This window comes from Odocoileus virginianus, chromosome 6 (genome assembly GCF_023699985.2).
Source record: "Odocoileus virginianus isolate 20LAN1187 ecotype Illinois chromosome 6, Ovbor_1.2, whole genome shotgun sequence".
NCBI classification, from domain to species: domain Eukaryota; kingdom Metazoa; phylum Chordata; class Mammalia; order Artiodactyla; family Cervidae; genus Odocoileus; species Odocoileus virginianus.
The window spans coordinates 10,533,243-10,555,819 of NC_069679.1; the positions used below are offsets into that span (position 1 = coordinate 10,533,243).

General features: G+C 45.4%; 1 long non-coding RNA gene across 2 annotated transcripts in view; it reads right to left on the reverse strand.

The window, feature by feature from the left end:
- Positions 1-4,803: 4,803 nt before the first annotated feature.
- Positions 4,804-22,577, reverse strand: part of LOC139035563 (uncharacterized) — a 115,877-nt gene continuing 98,103 nt past the window's right edge. Inside the window, exons 3-4 of one of the 2 annotated variants that reach the window (XR_011488164.1) lie at positions 5,977-6,027; positions 4,804-5,807 (exon numbers count right to left, since the gene is read on the reverse strand). This is a non-coding gene — a long non-coding RNA (uncharacterized lncRNA). The remainder of the gene's footprint in view (positions 5,808-5,976; positions 6,028-22,577) is intronic. The other variant, XR_011488162.1, reaches the window with a different exon arrangement.

Genomic DNA, 22,577 nt, shown 5'->3' on the forward strand with positions numbered 1-22,577 from the left:
AAGTTACTTTGTGTCCCTTACAGTCATACCCACCCCAAAGGTACCACTCTTCTGATTTCTACAACTATACCTGAATTCTGACAATCTTAGAATTTTATACCGAAGGAATCTCCTTATATTTGTTCTCTTGTGCATTGTTTCTTCACTGAAATTCATGTCTGTGATGTTCAGCTCCACTGTTTTTGGCATCAGTATTTGAGTCCAGTTTCCTCTGACTCTTATCCCAGCATGCGAACACACCACTATTTATTTGCCCAGTGTCTCCGTTTATGAATATTTCTCTCATTTCCAGTTTGACACTATTGTGGATAAAGTTGCAACAAGCATCCATGTACAAGACATGGTGTGGACATATGTTTTCATTTCTTTTAGATAAATACCAAGGAGTGGAACTGCTGGATCATAAGGAGTCAAATATTTAAATTTAGAAGAAATTTATAATTGAAGTGGTTTGTACCACTGACCCTCTCAACCAGAAATGTATGAGGGCTCCAATTGCTCTTCATCCTCACCAACACTTTGTGTTGCTGTTTTTTTTTTATTAGTCACTCTTGTGTTTGTATAATAATGGCTCATCGTGGTCTTCATTAGCATTTCCCCGATAACTAATGATGTTCACCACAGCTTGCTCTATGTATTGGCCATTCATATGCCCCAAGGTCCCAAAGAGTTTCTCCTAGATTTTCTTCTAAAAACTTTATAGTTTTATCATATGCCTTGATGTCCGTAGTATAGCTCAAATTATGTTTGTCTGTGGTGAGAGATAGAAGTCCATTTTCACCATGTACATCCAGTTATTTAATAGTGTTGCAAAGACTTTCTTTGTCCCATGAAATTGCTTCAACACCTTGGTTGAAAGTCAATTCATTGTGTGCGTATATATATATATATATATATATATTTCTGGCCTTTCTAGTCTGTTAAATTTATATCTTTGCTTGTGCCAATGCCACACTCTCTTGACTATGTAGCTTTAAGTGTTGAATCAGGCAGTGTAAGTTCTCTAAATTTGTCTTTCTTTTTCAATATTGTTTTGACTGTTCTATATCTTTGCTTTTCCATATAAATTCTAATAAGTTCTTTCTTGTCATTTGCTACAAAAACATCTGTTGAGATTGTAATTGGGATTACTTTAAAGTTGGAGAGAATTGGCATCTTAACAATATTGAGTCTTTCAATTCATTAACATGGAATCTCTCTTCATTTGTACAGTTTAAAAAATGCCCATCAGTGTATTTTGTCATTTTCATGACAAATATTATTCATATTTTGTTAAACTTATTCCTAAGTATTTTTCATATTGAGGTATTAATGTAAAAGAGCACTTAAAATTGAATTTTTTAATTTTTTGCTGCTAGTATATAGAAATGCAATAGATTTTTGTATTTAGAGCTTGTGTCCTATGATCTTGCTAAATTAACTTATTAGGAGTTGTTTGTATGTTCCTTAGGATTTTCTACATAAAAAATCATATTGTCTGTAAAGAAAATTTTAATTCTTTTATTCATATTTTGATGACTCTATTTTGCTGTTGTTGTTCAATCTTATTTCGTTATCCGGGATCTCCAGAACAACACTGAACAGTAGTGGATAGAGCCTTATCCCCATCTTAGGGGGAAGCATCTAACATTTAGATTGGTTACATTTATGGTAGGGCTTAGTTTTTTATAGATACCCTGCAAGAAATTGAAGTAGTCATACTCTATTCCTAGTTTGCTGAGAATTTTTTATTATGCGTAGATGTTCAATTTTTTCAAATGCTGTTTTGGATCTATGATTATATAAATTTTCTCCTTTATTCTATTAATATAGTGAATTACAATGTTTGGTTTTTCAAATATTAAATCAACTTTGCATTCCTGAGATGAACCCCAATTGGCCATGATGTATTACTTTTTTTACATGTTGCTAGCTTCAGTTTGTAAATATCTTATTAAGGAGTTTTGTATCTGTGTTTATAGAGGATATTGGCCTGTATAGTCCACTGAGGGTGCTATAACAAAAATATCATAGTCTGAGTGGCTTAAACAACAAACATTTATTTCTCATACTCCTAGAGACTGGAAAGTCCAAGATTAGAGCACTGACAGATTTGTGTCTGGTGAGAGCCTATTTCCTTCTTCCTAGGTGGCAGCTGTCCTCTCTCTGTGTCCCCACATGATAGAAAGAGCTTTGGGGGTCTCTTTTACTGGTGACTAATTCCATTCATGAGAGTTCCATGCCCTCCCAAAGGCCCCACCTCCAAATACCATCACATTTGGGGTTAGGATTTCAATGTTTGAATTTTGAGAGGACACAAACATTCAGTCTTTAAAGTCTGTAATGTTCTTTTTTTTATGTCTCTCAATTTTGGTATCAGGATTAGCTAGCCACATAAAATGAGCTAGGAGTGTTCTGTCTACCTTAGTTTTCTGAAAGAATTTGTATAAGATCAAACTATTTTTTCCTAAAATATCTAATGACATTTGAGTGCAACCATCAGAAACTGGAACTGGGGGATGTCTTGCGATTGTCACTCTCTTTAACAGAACTAGTTAACTTTCTATATTTTTTGTGTGTCAATTGGTAAGTTGTGTTTTTCAAATAATTTGCCTATTTCACCTAGGTTGTGAATTTTGATAGTAATAATGTTGTTCATAACACCCTCTTACTAACTCTTTAATTTATAGCAGACATTGTGGGTAAGATATTGTAGAAACTCTGGATTCTATTATCTTCTGAAAAATGTTGAAATTTGTTATGGCTGTCGGTGTTAAGTTACTGGATAATCACTTTAAACTTGTAGAGGTTTGAGTTTGTACTTTCTTCAGGCATGTAATAATTGCTTTACCTTAGTTTTAGGGTGAATTCTTTGATTCTGAGACACAGATTTTATTCTGCTAACTTGGTGAAACTCAAATCTGTAGCTAGGCCACAGCTGAAATCTCTACTCAGTTTTTCCAACCTCCTGGTTAGTGTTTCCACTGGGCTTCTTTTAAAAAAAAAAAAAATTATTTTTTGGCTGCATTGGGTCTAAATTACAGCGTGAGGGCTCAGTAATTGAGGCACACGGGCTTAGCTGCTCCAAGGCATGTGTGACCTTAGCTCCCTGGCCAGGGATCGAACCTTTGTCCCCGACATTGGAAGGCAAACTCCTAACCACTGGACCACCAGGGAAGGCCTTCCACTGAGCTCCTTGGTGTCACCCTCATGCATTTACAATTCAGGGCTCAGTCAAAAAGTTGAGGGCAGTTGACATGCAGATTTGGGGGCTCTCCTCTTCTCCCCTTTCCAGGATTTCTCTCCCAGGTTCCAGTTACTCTGGTAGACTTGAACTCTGACACCAAAGATCAGAAATACTTTGGTTTTCCACATGAGTCCTGGCTACCCCAGGTCATGCAGGTAGGGGTATAGTGCACTCGGGGGAAGAGTCATATAAACATGAATCACCCAATAGAGCTGTCTTCTTCCAAGGACCAATCTAGCTCCAGTTTCTGCCTGGTTCTGGCAGCCTTCCAATGCTTTCAAATACTTGTTTGTACATTTTATTCATACATTAAAACTACATTCTGTGAGAGAGTTAGTCCAACACAGCTACTCTGACATTACCAGCACAGGAAATGAACCACTTAACTATTAAAGTTGGGGAAAGCGATGCCCAGAGAAGAATAGAAGAACTCTGAGCCAAGTCTCAGGTCAGGTTTGCTGGCTCCTCTTACTGTATCTTGGTGGTAGGTAACTTTTGATGCTTCAGAAGGAGCTATTGAATGAGATTCATGTAGCCTCAGGGAGCCTCACTGCAGGCTTCAGGTGGAGAGCAAAAAGGAACATGAGAAACTATGAGGTCAAGAAATTATGAGGACACCAGAAAGCCAAGCATTATGTCTTAGAAGCGGAGGCCCAGCCCACAGGCAGGCTCAGAGGACCAGAGATTTCACAGCAGCTTCAAGTATCACCTGCACAGTTCTACCTCTGTAGTCCAGACCCCCTGGGATCTTAGACTCAATATGTCTAGAACCATTACGGTGCCCTCCATCCATGATCCATGTTCTCTTGTGTTCCCTAGCTCTGATCACAGTCCTACCACTGGGACTCCTCATTCCCGATACAGGGGGCCTAGGTTTGATCCCTGGCCAGGTAACTAGATCCCATGTGCCACAACTAAGACTTCACACAGCCAAATAAAAATACTTTTTTTTTTTTTTAAAAAGGCCCTACCACCCATCTTCCTGAGTGTTCATCTTCTCAGAATATAAGAGCTAGTCCTGGACTCTGTCCTCATGCCTTATAGAGACTCACACAGATCCCACATGCTGTAAAACCCAGGAGTCTATCTCCTCCTGGTCCCTGTTTTTGTTCAAGGCTTCTTCCCTTCTCCCTGGCTTGCTGCTGTGAAATCTGAACAGGCCCCAGCTCTGGTGAACTACGCTCACCCTCCCCTCGATTGCACTTTTTCCAGAATTTTTTTTTCCCCCTTAAGCCCTAAGTAAGATCCTTCCCCTTCTTATCTACTTAGGGAACTCACAGTCCGGTGGGGAAAACAGGCAGATTAACAACTGGCTATAAGACGAAAGATAGATGTGAATAGTAATTGTGAACTTGGAGAGCATCATGTCCCTTGTAAGGGCCACCTTCCGGACTTCTGAGAAGACACTAAGGAAGACAGAGGAGCATTCTCAAAACCCCCTGGGCTCCATGCCACTCCCACCCCACACCCCACCTCTGCAAAATCAGGAGATCTAATATTTATTAAGGTTGGTTAAAAAAAAGTAATTGCATTTTCCAAATTGTGGTTTTGGACTGTGAATTTCAAATCATTATGACTAAGCTCTAACACATCTTTATTAATGAAAATAGGAACCATTACAATCAACATATTGCTGCCAATGTGAAATAAGTTTGTTAATTCCTGTAGCATAAGAATCCACGCTTTAGGATTTGACGAACTCTTGGAAAGCATTTTCTGCCTTTTGCTGGTTGAGGAAGTTGTCGAGATGTTTGAAGAAGTGGTAGTTGGTTGGTGAGAGGCCAAGTGAATATGGCAGATGAGGCAAAACTTTGTAGCCCAATTCGTTCAACTTTTGAAGCGTTGGTTGTGCGATGTGCAGTTGGGCTTTGTCATGGAGAAGAATTGGGCCCTTTTTGTTGACAAATGCCAGCCGCAGACATCGCAGTTTTTGGTGCATCTCATTGATTTGCTGAGTATACTTCTCAGACGTAATGATTTCACTGGAATTCAGAAAGCTGTAATGGATCAGACTGACAGTGACCATGAACCTTTTTTGGTACAAGTTTGGCTTTAGGAAGTGCTTTGGAGCTTCTCAGTTCAGCCACTGAACTAGTCATCACCAGTTATCATAAAATCCACTTTTCATCACAGGTCACAATCTGATAAAGAAATGGTTCATTTTTGTTGCATAGAGTAAGACGACACTTCAAAACAATTTTTTTGATTTTTGGTCAGCTCATGAGGCACCTACTTATCAAACTTTTTCACTTTTCCAATTTGCTTCGAATGCTGAATGACCATAGAATGGTTGATGTTGAGTTCTGTGACAATTTCTACTGTAGTTATAAGAGGATCAGCTTCAGTGACTGAGGATGGCTCTCAGTCGGTCGTTATCAATTTGCAACGGCTAGCCACTATGCTCCTCATCTTCAAGGCTCCCATCTCTGTTGCAAAACTTCTTGAACCACTGCTGTACTGTACGTTCATTATTAGTTCCTGGGCCAAATGCGTTGTTGATGTTGTGAGTTGTCTCTGTGGCTTTATGACCCATTTTGAATTTGAGCAAGAAAATTGCTTGAATTCGCTTTTCATCTATAGTCTAAAATAAACATAAAATAAACAGCAAATAATGTCATTAGGAAAAAATATATAAATTGAGAAATGGACACTAAAATTATGTATAGCATAGCCATATTTCTTTAAGAATATATTCCAATATCAAACAGCAAAGTTTAACAATGCAAAACCTCAATTACGTTTGCACCAACCTTCAAAGGAGGGGAAAAAAGTTCCCCAAGCTCACGTTTTCAGAAATGAGACTGAAAAACAAAAGGAGCAAAACAAAAAAAAAATGTTAAATAAGGTGTTTAAACTTTTGCAATAACTTCTACTTTAAAATAAAATCAATTTCTCAAAAATTGGGAGAGGAATTCCTCCCAATCACCCACTCCAAGATTCCCATTTTAAAACTAAAGATGTGGAAGTCACTCAGTCTTTGAGACCCGATGGACTATACAGTCCTTGGAATTCTCCAGGCCAGAATACTGGAGTGGGTAGCCTTTCCCTTGTCCAGGGGATCTTCCCAACCTAGGGATTGAACCCAGGTCTCCCACGTTGCAGGTGGATTCTTTACCAACTGAACCACAAGGGAAGCCCAAGAACACTGGAGTGGGTAGCCTATCCCTTCTCCAGAGGATCTTCCCGACCCAGGAATCGAACTGGGGTCTCCAGCATTGCAGGCAGATTCTTTACCAACTGAGCTATCAGGGAGGCAAAACTAAAGGTAAAGATGGGCTTAATATTTTCAAACTTCAGAAAGTGAAAAGGGCAGACAATGAGACGTCGGCCAAAATAGAACTTCTCTGCACCCTCCATCGCTCCTCTTTAGGGAAGAAAATGATCATGATCATCCTAGACAGCTCACAGGGTTGCTGCTTGCTGCATATTAGACAACAAATGCGAAGGCCCTTTGAGAAATTCAGAGTGCTATGACACAAAGAATTACTATCCCAGACACATTTATGTTCATTTTGCCTTCCTTGCTTCAGTGCTCCCAGGCCAATTAATATTCCAGAGACACAGAATAACTTGAAGAATTATAGGTAGGGACAGGCCCAGAAGGCAGAAATCTTTGAAATTCCCAGGAGACAATGGGAGCCATCACTATTTCTAGCGGGCAACAGGACCACACAGGGATCCTCCTGGCCTCATTTGACCATCCATGATGGCAAGTGCCAGGCAGACCATGAGCTCTGGGGGGAGGGCTGAGCCTGGGCCCTCACCTAGCCCCAGTATAGAGCCCACGGCAAGGACCCTAGGGGCAAATCAGAGGGAAGCTTCTTGGCTTCACTACCTCCCCGCCGTGCCATGTTGGGAACTTCACACCTCTCCTCGGAGTTCAGTTTCTGACCCTGCTCTCCACTCCACTCTCTGTGCTGGAGTTGCGGGGAGGGTGAGATGAGCTCAGGGATGCAAAAGCCTCCTGGTAAACCACATGAACTGCATACATTTCCACTGCTGCTGTCATCATCATGCATGCAGCCGGCATTTGGTGGAATAAGTCCATCTGTGCAAGCAAGGCCTTTGAAGGTATCCTAAGTCTGGCAGGCTTCAACCTAAGCCAGTTATGGAGTGTGGTTTTCATCAGGAAGGCTGGCGGGAGACCAAACACCACGTAGCCTGTGAAGCCTCAGGATGCAAACTCTGCCCCTGCCAGACAACCCTATACCAAACCATCCAGCCTCCTGTCCTGGCCTTTTCGGGTCTCCGTTTCCACATGGCACTTACTTTTAGGGTGGCCTGTGGATGAATGCTTTCTTTTTGCTTTTTTAAAATTTATTTTTAATTGGAGGATAATTGCTTTACAATATTGTGTTTGTTTCTGCCATATACCAACATGAATGAGACATAGGTACATATACGCCCATTCCCTGTCACCTCCCAGCACATCCTACCCCTTGAGGTTGTCACAGAGCACCGAACTTGAGCTCTCTGCATCATCCAGCCAGTCCCCACTGGCTATCTATTTTACGTATGGTCATGTAGATGTTTCAGTGCTGCTCTCTCCATTCATCCCACCCTCTCCTTCCCCAACTGTGTCCACAAATCTTTTCTCTATGTCTGTGTCTCCACTGCTGCCCTGCAAATGGGTTCATCAGTACCATCTTTCTTTCTTTAGCTGGGGACTCTTAGGAAAGGCAGTAGGATTCAGATTCCCAGCTGGAACCCCAGGCTGTCCCCTTAATTGATTTCCTTTGTTTGCTTTGAGTCCTCAAAAATGTGTCGACATCCGTTTGGAGCTGCCTTCCGCCCGGCACATGCTGGCCAACTTTCTTCAATTAATGAGCTGAGACTGGAATTGAGAGCCTCACTTTTCACAGCCGCAGCGGGGACTGACCCTGCTGTGGTGCTAAGATAAAAAATACACGGTCAGTGCTACATCTGTGGAATATAAGTTAATAAGAAGTGGACACGCCAGCTTGCATGGGCAATGTATCCTCATGGACGACTATTATTTTGGCTGTGGCTGGACTTCCTCCTTCCCTCACCTCTGAACTTGGCTTGCCGGCTGCCTGTGCCTTTGCTCAAGCCTGTCCCCACCTAGCATGCCCTCTCTGTGAACTTTTGGCTCATCACAACTCAGCCAGCCTCAGGGCCGAGTTTTTTGGATTTTTCATTCAACTGACCAATGTTTGCTGTACGCCTACTGTGTACCAGATTCATTTTTTAATGAAATTTTTATTGGAGTATAGTTGTTTTGCAATGTTGTATTAATTTCTGCTGTATAGCAAAGTGAATCAACCCTATGCATACACATATCCCCTTCTTTGGATTTCCTTCCCATTAGGGTCACCACGTAGCATTAAGTAGAGTTCCCTGTGCTACACAGTAGGTTCTCACTAGTTATTGACTTCACACCTAATAGTGTATACACACGTCAGTCCCAATCTCTCAATTCATTTTCATATATTCATTCTAAAAACATTTCTTAGGTGAGCCAGATAAACACTGCTCTTATCCTCATGGAGTCACAGACTTGGAAGAACACAGAAAATTTCAAGGGTGACTCTAGTGTGACATGGTAGGTGCAGGGCAGTAACAGACATAGGTATGGGCTTTGGGTTCCGGGAAGGGGCACTGACTTCTGGAGAAAGTGCTGTGACTTTAAAACTTTTTTGTAATAGCAAATTTCAAATTCAGACAAAATTGTATAATGAACCCCTATGGACCCTGTTCTAATACCTATCATCTCACAGCCAATCTTTTCACCTATATTCCTATCTATCTCCCTCAAAGAAATGTACTGTTCTTAAGCAAATCCCAGGCAGCACTGTAGTTTATTCATGAATCCACAGCCCTTCTTATCTGCACCCCTCATTGGCTTTAGGTTAGTATTATAAGCATTATGAGTAGGGAGCCATCAAGGTGTTGAACGACTCTTAACTGGCCTTGGCATTAAATAAACCTGAGTTCAGAACCTACCTCCCATATGCACACACTGTGTGATATCAGTCAAGTTACCTAAACTATCTGGGTCTCACCTTCTTCATCTACAAAATAAGGATGATATGACCTAGCTTCTCGTGTTGTTCTGAAAATTAAATGAGATGTAAAGTGCCTAACATGATACCAGACACATAGTAGGTGTTCTGTAAATATTTCTCTCCCTGTCTAGGTTTGCCCTGGATGAAAATGAAAGTAAAATAAAGTGACTGAGTAAGCTTGACAATGGCACTTCACTTCTGATGTTCTAAGATGCACTGGAAGCTGCCAGAGGGTGGACACCTGACTATATACACGGTGCAGGTCCAACCCAGACAGCTGCTATGAAAAGCACTTCTCTCTGATGTCAGCCTCCCTCACCGACTCTTTCTATCACAAGGACCTTCCACCAGCTGCACGTCTACCATTGTGTGGTTCCACCCCAGACAGATGTTGCATAGGTTTTGTGAAGTTCAAGTCAAGAAATCAGCCATAAAATTTACCTCTCTTAACTTTGGGGAGAAGGGGGCCCTCGGCCAAGGTGAATGCGTGCACTCAAACCAAGCCCCCTAAGCTTGCTTTTAAAAACCTTGACCTGCTCTGCCAACTGTTGCAAGCACCAGATTCCTCTCTGCTCTGGGTGGCAGCAGGCGATAAAGCCCCTAGAACTCAGACAAATGTGGCTGACGCCAGAGAGGAGTCAAGGGCCGGGCTGCGACGTCTAGGGCCAGCTCGGTCTTGGACCTCGCTGTGTGTTTACAAGTTTCTCTTTGACAATTCAGTTTTGAAGATGGGCTTCATTAAAGGGCAATTATAGGTTAAGTAACTTGTTGGCTCCCTGCCTAATGTGAAAAACTCGACTGTGACAATCAGATAATTTTGAGATTAAGCAAGACAGCAATTGCTACTGAAAGAAGAAGCTTAGCAAGAGGATAAAAGACTCTCCCCAGCCATGACCTCATCCCAGCTGCCCCGTCTGGGCAGGAAGTCTGAATCCAAGGAAGTAGCAGGCTCTGGGAACCTTTGGCATCGAGGGTGACCTCTTCTAGGAAAGGGGATTGCAGAAGGCAAGGCGCTTACCCATCCGGGTGGCGACATACCCCCCGTCTTCCTGGGCTCAACTCTTCTAGAGGCTTCTCACTGGGTCCTGAGGGCCAGCCTACTGGTCTCTGCCATGACCTCTGTACCTTACGCTTCCCCATCACACATTTCTGCCATATCGTCCAGTGTCCCAACTATATACCTAGAAGGCTGATTCCTCCCACTTTTCTTTCCGTAAAGCTTCCTGACCCAGAAAAGGATGACACACTTCAAAACTCCTAGCACACTTTGTATCGAATGGGAAACTTTCTATTATATGTCAAAACCCTCACCCCAAAATATGGGCTATGCTCAAACGGGGATTTATTGACTTATGTAACTTTGGGGCCTTTTTGACAGGCCTAAAGGTGACTGGCTTTAGGGATGGTTGGATCCAGAAGGTAAAGATGTTCAAAAGGAAATCCGGGTGTTGTTATCAAAATGGGGAATAGATACCAAGAAGACCAAAACCTAACATACTTCTGTTCTCTGTCATGCATGTAAATGTCAACTCCTTGAGAACTCTATCTCCAGAGGGGTTTTTAGTTCCAAAAGGGCAGTGGTCCTGAGTGATCCCCAGTCCCTACGAGGCATGAGCATCACCTGGCAACTCACTAGGAAGCACTTGTTCTGGGTCCGCCCCATCCTGATGAATCAGAAACAATAGGTCAGGGCCCAGGAATCTGGGCTCTAACAAGGGCTCCAGGCACCTCTGATGCTCTAAAGTTTGAGGACTACTGCTGTAGGTCAAGGGCTGTATTTCACATTCCCTCATCATTGGCATTTATACTCACTATGTGAAATAAAAGTAAATGAATGAACACAGAGAGGGAGGCCCTGAGCTGTTCCTTTGAAGAAAGGCATTCATTACTCAAGGTCCACTTGGGTGCCTGCACAGAACTCTGACCAATTCAGGCATGTATTTAGTCTCCTTCCCCTATTCTATTGGCACATGGTAAGTGCTTGAGAAAAAAACACAAAACAGCTGTTTTGATTCCTATGTGGCAAGCACTGTGTTATGTTCCAGCCATGGGTGGTAACAAAACACAGACCAGGTCTCTGTCTTCTGCACCTACAGACTAGCAATCACGAAAAAGTCAGACGAATGAATGAAAACGGGGCACTCTGGGAAGTGCCCAAAATGAGAGATACTGATAGAATACCAGGGTGTATCAGGGGAGGGGAATGCGATCAAGCCAAGGAGGTGAGAAAGGCAGAAACTGGATTTGCTGGGAAACTCTGGAATCAAAGAATCAAAGGACACCTGAGCTCCTGGCCTCAGGAAGACCATACCCAGGGCTGCCCTGAAGACCACAGCAGTCAGGGCTGGTGGACTCCTTGTTCTGGGCTCTGCCTTTAAAAGAACTCACCGTCAGTGTTGTTTTCCCTCCACTCAAGCATCAAATTCTAGAGAGGAAGAAACTGCTTGGCCCAACATAGCCAGTTGCCCCATGCCCGGGACTTACTCAGCCAACAGCTAGGTAGGCAGGAGAGCACCCCAGACAAGGGTCCCGAGGCATCCTCGAAAGCCAGCATTGTAGAGTGGTCAGCCCATTCTGATTTTCATGAGGCTTTTTCAATTTTAGTGTTGCAAGTCTCTTGTCCAGAAACCCCTCATTGTCTGGCTCAATCTGGCTCTGCTTAAGCCCCTGAAGCCCCTTGGGATGGAGGCCACACGGGCCAAGGCCTCCCTGCCTCAGCTCCTGTGATCAGCGCCACCCTCACTACACCCAGTTCACAGTCACACAGGCAGCAGGCCAGAGGGTAAGGAAAGATGATCCAGGGGTGGTCAGAGCCAGAACTTGTGCAGGCCTTGCCCAACTCATTGGACCTTCCTGGGCCTTTCTTCCTCTCTAAATGAGAGTCTAAGGAGTCTGGACTCTGGAATCCTTGCTCCTCTGAAACGTTTGGGTGTGCAGACCTCTCTGCTCGACTCTGAGATGGGGCTGGGTCAGCACAGAAAAAAGAAAGGGTGGTTTCTGCTCACACCGATTTATAATCCAGTTACATATTATTCAGGTGATGAAAAAACAAAACAAGCCAAGCTGCTCACATTTCCTCGTCCAAGTGTAGGAAACAAACACCAGGGCCCTGGTAAGCCCCAGGAAACCACCGGGGGCTTCCTGCAGAAGGGACTGAACTTAACTCACGTACTGGGTAACAGTGTTGAGGCTCCCTGGGTCTCCCTGGCTTCTTCCCCCACATCATGCAAAATCTTGCTTCTTTAGCCTCAGAGAGCTGCAGATACTTTGTTAGAGGGTGCACTCAGATCTGGGTGGGCATGGGGACTGGATGGGGGCAGAGGGCAGTGAGTGTGATGCTGTGATTAAATTCACCTTCGAGGTTGGACCAAACTTGCTGAGGCTCAGACTCTGGGCAGTCGCCCCTCAGGTGGTATTTAAGAGGCGTTTGGGGTGTGGATCTGGATTGTTGAGTGGGGGGCTACGGAGTACACCATAGTCCAGTGCAGGGACAGGGAGGGAGGCTGGCATCTCTCATCAATTTGTTCATTCATCCTATCAATATCCAAACCTTTACTGAGATCCTGCTCTGGGTCACGGACTACTCAGGGCACTAGGACGGCAGAGACTCCGTATGTTCTGCAGTCATTGCTGGGCATTTAGAGAATGTCTCCAACACCTCATTTTACAAATGGGAAAACTGAGCCCATACCCAAGGCATACAAGGGGTCAATGGCCTGCCCAAGACATATCAACAGTAGGCAGGTCCCCACCAGGAAAACGGGAATGACTCTGGGATGCTGGAGCCTTAAAGCACCTGAGCCTCAACATGTAGGACAGAGATGCAGGGGCAGGTACTACAGGTAAGGTGCAGCTTCTGGGGCTGGGAGGGGATGAAAATATCAGCACCAGCTGAAATTCAGACAATTAGCCACAGGGCAAGTTCAGCATCCCACCACTCCAGGACAGAGGCGCCCAGAAGTCTGGCTAGAAGCAGAACTGAGGTAAAGAGGGCTAAGCCCCAGCATTGTGATTTCCAGCCTTGGAGAGACTGAGGTGCTAGGCTTTGTCCTGAGCGACTCAGATGGGGCTGCAGCATCATAAGAAGAACGACAAAAAGAAGCTTCTCAGGTACCTGGCATGCATTGTCTGGGTAAATACTAGCAACAAGTATATCCCCATATCACAGATGAGGAAACTGAGGCACAGGAAGGATAGGTTCTGGTCCAAGGCCACACACCTAGCACCTGGTTGAGCTGGACTTGAACGGAGTTAGTTGGATTCTAAAGCCCATGTCTGAATAGCACCCCCACCCTCTCCATATGTTTTAACTTGTCTAGTACGCACATTTTCAAACATGTACAAAAGTAGAGAAAGCAATTCTGTTGGTCCCAAGTGTACCCACCATCCAGTTTTAGTGTGGATCCACATTTTGTAATCTTATTTAATCTATAGACCTACTATATTCAGGAGGGGGCTGGAATATTTTAAAGCGTATTACGGACATCGTGTTTCAGCACTAAACACTTCAGTATGCTTATCTAACGGACAAGACTATTTTTCTTTCACATAATCATTATGCCATTGTTTCACCTATGAAAGTCAACATTGACCTCTGGAGGTCATCTATTGCAACCTTCTCCGATTAGCTCAAAGATGCTTTTTTTTAAAAGATGTTTTGGATGTGGACCCTTTTTAAAGTCTTTATTGAATTTATTACAATATTGCTCCTGTTTTGTTTTGTTTTTTAACATTTTGGCATTTTTGGTCCCTATCTTAGCCCCTTGACCCGGGATCATACCTGCACACCTTGCACTGGAACGTGAAGTCTTAACCAGTGGACTGCCAGGGAAATCCCCCAAAGAAGCCTTTTTACAATTGATTTGTTCTAATCAGGACCAAACTAAGAGCTACCCAACGCATCTAACTGCTTGCATCTATCAGATGCTAGTTTCCCCTCCCCCTCCCCCAGCCAATGATGTGTCCTTCCTTTTACAGATGGGAAACTGAGGCAGGGTTCTAGGGGCAAGGCCAGGACCATAATGCAACTGACTCAGGTCCACAGGTCTCCCCACCAACAGTTTAGAACCCCTCTCATTTATTCTCTTCTATTTTTGAACCAGCAGAGAAGTTAGCAAGAACGGGCATCCTTAAGCACTGTGAGTTCTCAGGATATAATTCACTTTAATCTTTTAAGCATTTGACAGTATTTGCTCGAAAGAAGGAGCAACAAGTACATAATTATTGCACTAATTAAGCTGCCAAAAACACAAGCGTGCAGCAAGAGCACCTTTGAAACGGGGAGCCCACGACGCATTAGCATCTGCTGTAAGCTTATTAATCACCTAACAGGCAATTAGCAAGCTGTTACTGTTTGAGGCTGCTATGTAAATAAATTCTTGGGTTAATTTCTTCCTCTGATAATAAAGAAAACATTATGAAAATTAGCTAAGCGACAATGTAAATGATCTTCACTGTTAATTATATGACGGTGTTACATATGCAAGGACCCCAGTGCTGATAAGGCCCCGGCTCCCCCCCCTCCTCATCGGCCACCCCCAGTCCCCACGTTGGCTCTGCCGCTTTAAAAATAAAAGTGTTGACACAGGTAATGGGGGCGGGGGAGCCGTGGGGACTGAAGTCACAGCTGTTTGCTTGCAGCTTGCCCAGAGCAATTGCCAATGCTGCAAACCAGGACGGAGCTGTTTCCTTGCTGGGACTTGAGGAGGCCCTGGGCTGCCTGTGACCCCAACTGGCAGCAGGGGAGCAGGGAAGAGGTAGAAGATGAGACCGGGGTCCTCCCCAACCCGGGGCCGCCTGGTCCCACAGGCTTCCCTGCAGTGTTGAGTTAAAGCTTCCTGGGCTCCTGCATTGACACAGAGAGGCAGTTCCTCTGTATGTGGCATCTGGTAGGCTGGGACCTCCTGGCTCATCCATCAGGTGTGAAGTGCAAGGCAGCTAAGAGCCCTGGCTTCAGAGTTCAAATTAGGTCTCCACCACACAGGGGCTATGTGACCTTAGACAAATGATCAAAATTCCCTTGGCCTCAATTTCTTCATCTGCAAAATGGGGGTGGTGGTAATAGCACCTACAAAGAGTTACTATGAACAGTGAAATGGGATCCTCGGAAAGTCCTTAGCATAGAGCCGGTCTAAGGTGGGTACTCAATCAGTTCTGTTCAGTTGCTCAGTCATGTCTGACTGTGACCCCATGGACTGCAGCACACCAGGCTTCCCTGTTCATCAACTCCCGGAATTTATTCAAACTCCTGTCCATCAAGTCAGTGATGCCATCCAATCAACTCATCCTTGTTGTCCCCTTTCCTATTGCTTTCAATCTTTCCCAGTATCAGGGTCTTTTCAAATGACCCTTAAAAGTCAGTTCTTCGTATCAGGTGGTCAAAGTATTGGAGTTTCAGATTCAGCATCAGTCCTTCCAACGAATATTCAGGACTGATTTCCTTTAGGATGGACTGGTTGCATCTCCTTGCAGTCCAAGGGACTCTCAAGAGTCTTCTCCAACACCACAGTTCAAAAGCATCAGTTCTTCAGTGCTCAGCTTTCTTTATAGTTCAACTCTCACATCCATACATGACTACTGGAAAAACCATAGCTTTGACTAGACGGACCTTTGTTGGCAAAATAATGTCTCTGCTTTTTACTATGCTGTCTAGGTTGATCATAGCTTTTCTTCCAAGGAGCAAGTGTCTTTTAATTTCATGGCTGCAGTCACCATCTGCAGTGATTTTGGAGCCCAGGAAAATAGTCTGTCTCTGTTTCCATTGTTTCCCCATCTATTTGCCATGAAGTGATGGGACCGGATGCCATGATCTTAGTTTTCTGAATGTTGAGTTTTAAGCCAACTTTTTCACTTTCCTCTTTCACTTTCATCAAGAGGCTCTTTAGTTCTTCTTCACTTAACAGATGGGAACCCTTATGGCAGAAAGCACATACTCACTACACGTTCACTATTACCACCAGCACTGACCTGGTCACTGATTGTTTGCCAAGTGCCAGGAACCCAAGGGGAAAGGCACAAACCTGCCACCCCAGAACTGAGACAGCAAGCAGGTGGGTGTCAAAACAACCAGCCCACCAGGTCCCACAGGCCACGAGCTGGAGGACAGAAACAGACAAGAACTGACCTGAGGAGAGAGGGACAAGGTCAGCGTCTCACTTCCTGGGGGATTGGGTCTTGGATGTCTGTTCTAAACAAGTCCACTGGCACATTGTGTAACTGCTTTGAAATCAGATAGCAGTTTGTCTCCCTTTGAGAAAGCTCTCTGCTTGAGTCTTGCTTATAGGGTTTTGGGAATGGAGAGATGGATGGGACAGGCTCACACAAGGCCCGACATTGATGGATGCACAATAAGAATGAGTGCCTTAAATTATAAAAGAGATGCCCGCACAGAAGGCTTCTCACAAGGCTCAGCTCCTGAGAGCGTCAAGGTCCCCTGGGCAGAGGCGAGGGGCCTTGTCATACTGTTGACAGTTGCCCAGATGTCCACATCTTGATAACCAGGTCCAGATGCCCACCGCCTTATACCAGCCTTTCCCAAGCTAGTCCTCTGAGATTGTCAAGGAAGAAAAAGGGCTTATGGTCATTTAGGTAGGGAAGCACTTAGTGATACAGGTTGCATTTACTGTGGGATTCTTCTGAAAATTTAAATGCTTATATGTCCAAATCACAAAGTATAATTTCTCCCACACTTAAAGAGCCCCTACAATCAATAAAAAGATCAACAACTCATTTTTTAAATGGATGAAGTTGTACTTTTTTATTCCCTAAAAATGCAACTACCCATGAGCCAGCAATTCCAATCCTAGCTACACACTTTAGTCTGGACATTTTTGCCCCTGTGCATCATGTCTCAGGATCGCAGTTCCTGATTAAGAGCCTGGAAGTCCTCTGTTCCCCACTCTGCTCCTGGGGACTCAGGCAAAGGACAATCCAATCCTCTTATACCTTTAGATTTGTCCCATGTAATATATCAAACATATATCTATATGTCTAAATGCTAAGATGCCTTTGAATCACCAAGAGGGGTGTTGATATAACATGTATATATTTTCTACTCTTATTTGACTCTGGCCCCTTTTTTCAGGGGACATCTTTTGACTTCCTGACATTCTAAGGACACAGCTGGTAACCACAACACACCCCCTGCTAGTTGAAGTCCCAGTTCTGTCCTCTGGGGTCACCCCGACGATCTTTACCCCATGACAACCTCCTTGTAAATGGAAGGCCTGGCTCATGGCCTTTACTTTTCTCCCCCACCCCTTTTTTCCCCCAGCTAAGGGTCTTCATCTTCTTCAGTAAGGTCTTTGACAGGCTCCCCAGGCCCTTCACCAGCTCAGCCCCTCTCCTCTCTGTAGTCTGCCAACCCTGATATGTCCTTTAATCTGTGACACCTCGAAATAAACACATCTCAGAAAGCGGCCCACAAGCACAGAGGACTGTCAGGTCATCAGTCCCCAGGCTCTGGGTGCATTGCCTCTGCCCAAGCTGTCCATGTAAGAGGCAGACTTCTCTGTGGGCAGCTGGATCATGCCACAGGCTTCTATTGATCTTGTGGTCAACAGAAGCCATCCCATCCCCCTCCTCACCCCAGCCCAGGTCTTTTACATAAGACGGCTGCAAGCCAACCTCCCGCATCCTGTACTTAGGCGATTGATTTTTCTGAACCTGAAATGGAAGGTGTTGCATTCATCCCTGTTATGCTCTGTCCTGCTAGAGTGGCCGCTGGCAAGGCCTACAGCATCGCATGAATCCTAAATTGGGCTGCACGGGCCAGTGGAAAAGATAGCCCTGGGGCTGGCTCTGCCACCTGCCAGTGGTGTGACTTTGATCAAGTCCTGTCTCGTCTGAGAGTGCGGAATGGCTCTGAAACACCTGGGTCGTCACTGTCCCTTCCAGCTGTGTGCCCAACCTCTTCCTGTGTCTGCCTCCATCCAGCTGCTGACACTCTCGTGTTGACAGTTTCAGGGCCCAGGAGAGAACTTGAAGGCCACCAGTGACCTCCCGCTCGGTCAAACAGAATCATCTGTCAACCCGTCGGGGTTATGCCTGTTCCATGAGCCCTTTACTGATTTATGATCCAGCCTAGGTTTGGGTTCATCTTCTGTTTATCACTCTGCCTTTTCTCCTGCACTGTTTCCTACATGTGGAAACACCCAGTGCAGTGTCTGATCTGAAGTCTAAGCAAAGTATGTATCTGTTTGTTTCCTTTTCCTTCCATCTCAACCTTGCTATGACAAAGGTCTTTGCTTCCTAAGTCCTGCCTTCTTTTATATTGGATAATATGGCTTTGAGAAATGAATGAGGGCTCTGTGGCAAACCCGTTTCTCCAGCTGATCACTAGGGGCTCACGGTTGTCCTAGGTGGTCCCCAGGGGCCTGACTCCATATTAACTCCCATTGATTTGGAACAAGGGAAAAAAATCATTGAACTTGTTTTGCCTTAGTCTTGGGTTAGGAAGTGGGTTTTAGTTCTACTCTCTGTGTTACTGTATCCTAATCCCACTGGAGGACCATTCTGAGCACCTCAGGAATCCTTTCTTACAGAGACACAGGAACCCAGATCCAGGAGCAATGCCCTTTTTACAAAATAAAAATAAAATGGAAATGTATCCTCCGATACATTTATCTAACCACTGAACAAAAAATACTAATGTGACTAAAGAAAGAGATAAAAACACTAATCCTTAGCCATGAAAGGGAGGAAATTCTCTCACTGTTATTGGGATGATTAAATGCAACATTTGATGTGGTCTGTCCCAGCATGTTCTAGCTATTTCATCTTTTGCTTTTTCTCTTGTACGCCAGGGATATTTGGCTCCAGTTATTCTAGTGTTAGGGCTGGAGAGGGCCTAAAAGCTATACTAACTGATTCTCTTTTTACACTGAGACCCTGGCAGACAGACTAGTGGCAGAATCTCCTACCCAGAAACTTTGCACATTCATAAGGTGATAATAAGAGCTAACATGCATTGAGGGCTGACTACATTTAAGCACATAACTCTACAATAACCTTATGAGGTTATTTTATAGTAATTATTTTAAAAATTATTATCTTCCCATCTTTGCAGAGGAGGAAAGAGAGAAACAGAGAGGTTAAGAGACTTGCTTAAGCTCACACAACTAGACATGGCAGGGCATGGTTTAGAAGCCTGTAGGCTGGCCTATGCTCTGACCATCACACACCGTAACCTCTTTCACAAACTCCGAGGCTGCAAACCCTCCAGGACCCAAGGGGTCAAAGCAAGGCCTGAAAGAGCAACTGGATTCTCCTGCTAACGTAAATGTGCGAATCAGTGTGTTAAGCGCATCCCCAGAGTTGTGCAACCATCGCCTCTCTCCAATCCCAGAACATTTTCATCAGCTCCAAAGGAAACCCCGATTAAGCAGTCCCTCCCCATTTCCTCCCCCATCCGCCCTGCCCAATCTCTGGCAACCACTTTCTGTCTCTACAGCCTTGCCTTTTTTGGACAGTTCATCTAGATGGAATTATACAGTATATGACCTTTTGTGCCTGGCTTCTTTCACTTAGCATCAGGTTTCTGAGGTTCATCCATGATGTAGCATATGTCTGCTTCATTCCTTTTTATGGCTAAATAATATTCCTCAGCAGCACTTCCTAATCAACATAGAAGTCAAGGGTCCGTTCCACCTTTGAGCAGAGACTTCTCAGGAGACAGGCAGGTGGACACAGGTGCACGTGAAAGGAAAAGGGAAACAGAAAAAAGATAAAAAAAGAAGAAGGCGAGGGGGGAGAAAGGGTGGGGGAAAGGGAGAGAGACCACATTTGAACAAGGATGACTACAAGGAGCAGGGCTCAAGCAGATGCAGCTTTCAAGCCAGAAGGGTGCGTTTTGGTGACACTCAAGGGTCAGGAAACAGTAGACACCAGAGTTAGCTGGCCTGGCTGGGGGCAAGGTGTCAGAAATCACACAGTTAGTCCTGTACTTCCCCGTCCACCTGCTTTTCTCACCCCCTTGCCTCCCTCTTTCACACGTGCTCTTAGGCGTGGCTGGCGCCCTGCAGGCCTGTGAAGGCAGTGGAAGTCCCCTGGTCCTCTGAGTCTGCCCCCAGATTTGGAGCAACCTTTTTCCTTCCCTCTGTGGGGGGAAGCAGGGTGCAGTTCAGGGTTGCTGCAAGACTGTCTGGGGTCCCTCTGCAGGGATCAGAGAGGCTGGGATCCCCAGACTTAGCTGCAGGCCAGGGCTGTGTTCCCATCCTCGGTACCGAGGAAACGGACCAGAGTAGGTGTGTCTCCCACGTTAGGCAGGGAGATGGGGTTGGGGGTGGGCAGTGCAGCCTCCCTCACTGCAGGACACAGGACAGGGCTTCCCTGGAAGGGCTCAGTCAATAAAAGACCCTAGCTCTCCCCTGAGCTCAGAGAGTCACACCGGGTTTAGCTTCTGCTGAGCCAGGGAGCCAGACCAACAGAAATATTGACTAATGTCAGGTTTAAAGGCTTTTGATGTCCCAGGTTTGTTTTAGCTTAACAGTTCAGGGAATTAGAGATTCCCTTCCAATTCACACTGGTTTGCTAAGGGTCTTTCATTCCCCCTCTCTGCTTTGTTTTGAACATAGCTTTGAAAAGTGGCTCATAAGAGAAATTCATATTTGGCTTTGGTTCAAAGATCAACAAGTAGGTGCAGTTCGTTCTGGTCTGGGCTTGAAGCTTCGGTTCAGAGACAGGGCAAAGCCACCCTTCACCCAGCCGGGGAAGGACCCAGTCACCACTGCCTGTTCTCGGCCACCCCAACTGCAGGTTGACCTCCCCCCTCTCCACTTCATGCTGCATGTAGTCCAGGAGCCCCAGCCCTCAAACCCCAGTGAGTCTCCGGAGGGCAACACTTTGATTGATTTTGAAACTCTGACAGTAAAACGGTTAATAAAACCCTGATAGATCTGTACAGAGGTGCTTTCCAAGGGGCGCGGGCCCTGCTTAAATGAATGCTATTCCCCATGGCTGGGGACCTGAAACAAAGGACGGGGTGTGTCAGCACTGCCAGGCGCCGGGAGGGACCCCCGACTTCCCCTGTCTGCTTTGGTCTCCAGCGAAGACGGAAATGTCTGTCTCTGGTAACCTCGCTTCCTCTTTCTCTGAGGCAACGGATCTCAAAGTGGGGTTCCCAAACCAGCCACAGTATCACCACCTAAGAATCTGTTAGAAATGCAAATTCTCAAACCCTGCCCCTCCTTGGGGACCCCCAAACTCTGGTGGGGCAGGGAGTGAGTCCAGCTCTTGTTTTAATTTCCTCCAGGAGATTCCACTGTAGCCCCCAGTTTGAGAGCATCAGCTCTGCAAAACACCACCTCTCTGGCCCCTCCAGTCTTCAGACACCCTGGGTTTTCAAACCTTATATTTCCTATCGGGAAACATCTAACAAATTCAGGAAACACCAGGTCTGAAAGTCTCATCCTCTGTGGACAGGGCTTTCCTCTTGGACAGAGGGCAGAACCCTGATTCTCCAGCCCTGGACACTGATGTCCCTGCTGACTGATGTGTCCTTTTCTGGGGTGGGGTGGGTGAAGGAGCGTTTGTGGCCCCAACTCTTCCGGCTGGTTCGGAGAATCAGAATGAGAGGGGTAGAGAAGCATGGAGGTTAGGAGCATGTGTTTTGGAGTCAACACACCTGGGTTCAGGTGCCAGCTGGGTCCAGTGCTGGCTGTGTGACCTTGGGCAAGTCATCTCATCTCTCTATACCCTTTAGTTCCGCATGTGAAAACTGGGGATGATGATAGGATCTATCTCCTAGGGCTGCAGTGAGGATGAAATCATTAGCGTGTGCACAAGTTCTTAGAACAGGGCCCTGCCCCTCTCCCAGGCACCAGCCCGGGATGCTCTCATCCACCTCCCTTGGGCCCAGGGCTCTGTGCTTCTGTAGATACCCCTACCCCAGAGCTCCTGTCCTTGGAGAAGCAGGAAATCCAAGGCAGAGGCTTGAGGATGGTGACAGGGCTCTGTCACTGCCACTTTTGCTCTGAATGGGATAGCAGATCCTGGCAGTTACTGGTCCCCTGTGGGACCATCATGATTATCAGCGACAGCGGCCCCAGGGAGCTGGCCTGCTCCCCAGAGGAGAGAGCCGAGGGCAGTGGGGAAGCAAGAAAGGACAGCAAGAGGGAGAGAGAGGAAAATAGATGGAGAGAAAGAGAAGGGCCATGAGAGAAAGAAAAGAGGGGGAAACGGGGGAAGAAAGATGGGCAAAGGCAGGAGAAGCGGGAAAAGGAGCCGTAATTGGGAAGTAACCAGAAGGCGACTCTGGACAAGGCTGAATGCAGCCCACCCAAGTGTTTTCTTTAGCCCAATCAGGTTTTGTTTCTTTCATTCAAACC